This window comes from Nicotiana tomentosiformis, chromosome 2 (assembly GCF_000390325.3).
Source record: "Nicotiana tomentosiformis chromosome 2, ASM39032v3, whole genome shotgun sequence".
NCBI lineage: Eukaryota > Viridiplantae > Streptophyta > Magnoliopsida > Solanales > Solanaceae > Nicotiana > Nicotiana tomentosiformis.
Genome location: NC_090813.1, coordinates 161,097,293 through 161,100,956, shown reverse-complemented (window position 1 = coordinate 161,100,956; position 3,664 = coordinate 161,097,293).

The window sequence follows — 3,664 nt, the reverse complement described above, 5'->3', positions numbered from 1 at the left end:
GGCATACGGGATTGCACTACCACCTAGTCTAGCTGCAGCTCATCCAGTGTTCCATGTTTTCATGCTCCGGAAGTATCACGACAATCCGTTTTATGTATTAGAATTCATCTCAGTCCATTTGGACAAGGATCTATCTTATGTTGAGGAGCCGGTGGCCATTTTGGACAGGCAGGTCCGAAATTTGAGGTCGAAGAATATTGCTTCAGTTAAGGTCCACTGGAGGGGTCAGCCAGTCGATGAGGCGACTTGGGAGACCGAGCATGATATGTGTAGCCATTATCCTCATCTTTTCACCACTTCAGGTATGTCTCTATACTCGTTCGAGGGTGAACGTTTGTTTAAGAGGGGGAGGATGTAACGACCCGGTCGGTCATTTTGAGAGTTGTAGCACTGTTCCCCCATTTACTGCTAATTTTATGCTTTATAACTGCTATGTGACTTGCCGAGGTAGTTGGTTGGTGTCCGAAAAGGTTTCGGAATGCGTTGAGACACTTAGTCTCAAGATTGTAAGCTTAAGTTGAAAAGGGTTGACCGGATGTTGACTTGTGTGTAAATAGCTCCGGAACGGAGTTCTGATGGTTCCGTTAGCTCCGTTGGGTAATTTTGGACTTAAGAGCATGTCCGAATAGTGATTTGGAGGTCTATAGTTGAATTAGGCTTGAAATGGCGAAAGTTGGAAATTTAGAAGTTGATCGAGAGTGGACTTTGTGATTACCGGGCTTGAATTGGGGTTCCGGGAGTTGGAGTAGGTTCATGATGTCATTTGTGATTTGTGTACACAATTTGAGGTCAATCGTACGTGATTTGATAGGTCTCGGCATCGAATGTAAAAGTTAGAAGTTCAAAAGTACATTAGGCTTGAATCGATGCGTGATTCGTGGATTTAGCGTTGTTTGATGTGATTTGAAGGCTCGACTAAGTTCGTATGATAATTTGGGACTTGTTGGTATGTTTGGTTGAGGTCCCGGAGGCCTCGGGTGAGTTTCGGATGGTTAACAGATCAATTTTGGACTTAGAGGTTGGCTGAAGTTTTCTGGTGTCTGTGTATCTGGTTTCCTCTTTCGTGATCGCAAAGAAAGGGACGGGACCGCGAAGAGTTGTTGCTGGAAGGTGGTGATTTATTATTCGCGTTCGCGATATTAGGCTCGCGTTCGCGTAGCTTTGAGAGTCTCAGGTCATCGCGGACGCGAGAAAGTTCACACGTTCACGTAGAGGAGATGTCAGGTGGGGCATCAGGCTTTAAGCCTACGCCATCGCGTAGTTGTGCACGCGTTCGCGAAGAGTCAGGTTGGGTAGGCATCATGTTCGCAGTAGTGTCTTCGCGTTTGCATAGGCTATTTTGGAGGCTGTGATTATTTGTTCTTCGCGATCGCGACGTAGGTTCTGCGATCGCGATGCATAACGTCTGGGAAGAAACTTAAATATTTCAAAACTAGGGTTTGAGTTCGTTTTCACAATTTGATTTTGGGAGCTCGGTGGGAGGCGATTCATGGAGAGATTTTCAAGGGAGTGATTGGGGTAAGTGATTCTTACTTAGATTTGGTTAAATTCCATGTTTATATCTTTGATTTCATCATTTAATTAGTGAATTGGGTTGAATATTTGGGGGAAATTGGAGGAAAGTTCTTATGTCAAATTTTGGGATTTGATCGAGATTTTGATATCGGATTTGTGTAATTCTTGTATGGTTGGACTCGATATCGAATGGGTGTTTGGATTTTATAACTTTGGTCGAGTTCCGAGACGTGGGTCCGAATCGACTTTTTGGGGTGATTTTTCAATTCTTAACTAAGATCATTATTTCATTATTTAAATTAGTTTTCTATAGTTATATTTATAGTATGAAATTATTTTGGTTAGATTCGAGCCGTTTTGAGTTGGAAAATCGAGGGAAAGGCTTCTAATTGATTGATTGAGCGAGGTTTGAGGTAAGTGACTTGTCTAACCTTATGTGAGGAACATTCCCCTTAGGATTTGGTATTTTGGTGATAATTTGTGATATGTGAAGGTTGTGCACGCAAGGTGACGAGTGCGTACACGGGCTAAATGTTGAAATTTCGGTTTTTGTTACGTAATTTCCTTTTCATGCCTAATTGAGTCACTTTAGCACGTAATAGTCATTATGTTTAGCCTAATCTCACATGTCTATTTGTCTTATCTCCTATTTGCAACTTGTATCAGACGTTTAGTCAATTACTTGCTTTTCTTGATTTCCGTATTTATTCCGTGCGGTTTTTATTGTTGCACGAGATTTCTGCCGTGCCGTTGTTATTATTGATACGCATGCGTTGGTAGAAGATCTGGGTGTTAAAACACCTGCGTGAGATAAGGTAGGCTTGATACGCGTGGCTAGTAGGGGAACTACTAGAAGCCATGCGGTGAGATCTGGTGGGCTAAAATGCTGGATGCTATTTCGAAAAAATGATTTTCAAAAACCAAATATAAAAGCTCTCACGGTGATATATGGAAGGACTGTAATTTGTTTTTATGATTTGGGACTACGAGGCGGTACCTTGGGAGTGCCCTGTTGATATTCTTTATTTGCTGTATTGTCTGGTTCTTGTTTTCCTTAACATGCAAAATTCTTGTTTTCCTTTCGTGTTGTATTATCTTTTCCTTGATTTCGTGTTGTTATTTCCCGTAAAATTCTTTATTGTTCATTTTCCTGTCATTTTCATTATATCATTATATTCTGTCTTGTCTCTTATTATCTCCAATAGGGCCTTGGCCCGACCTCGTCACTACTCTACCGAGGTTAGGCTTGACACTTACTGGGTACCGTTGTGGTGTACTCATACTACGCTTCTGCACATGTTTTTATGCAGATCTAGGTACATCCATCAACCTCGATATTAATGTGTTGTGTTGCTGCTTTGGAGACTTCAAGGTACGCCTGCCCACGCTCGCAGGACTCGGAGTCCCCTTCTACCCTGTTTTCCTTAATTCTGTATGTTTTTCATAGACAGTGATGTATATGATTGTTCGGCATTATATTTAGAGCTTGTGACTTATATCTCACCGGATTTTGTGAAATTGTACATATTGAGCTTATAGTCTATTGATGTAATTGTTAAAGTTTTGAAAGTTTAAGTTTTTATTTGTTGTTTCCGCATATTGATAGGCTTACCTAATCTTAGAGACTAGGTGCCGTCACGACATCCTACGGAGGGGATTTGGGGTCGTGACAAACCTAATATTGCTTTAGATTTTGGAAAAAAGTTTCTGAAACTAATAAAAATCAGAATTGTTGAAATTATCTGGTAATAATTTACATATTGGTTATTTATTGAAGGAAAATATTTTATTCAAATATTTTGGATCTATGAAAGATCTATATAATTCTCCAAAAATCTCCACACATATAAGCTAGCAACATCCCTATTTATAACAATACGAAACCTATTTTAACTAGAACAAAAAAATCTATTACTAAATAATTCTGACCACAAATTCTATTTAGACATAAATTAGATAAACTAGAAAATGTCAAATCTTAAATAATTTAAGTTTTCTACTACAACTTTAAATTAGTTTTTTAATATTCTCCCGTAATTCAAAGTTGTATACGTTTGACTTTTTTGTTGTTGTGTTGGATCACTTCTCTTCAACTGTTGTGTTGGAGCACTTCTCTTCAACTTCCACTTGTTCATCAACCTTCAATTAT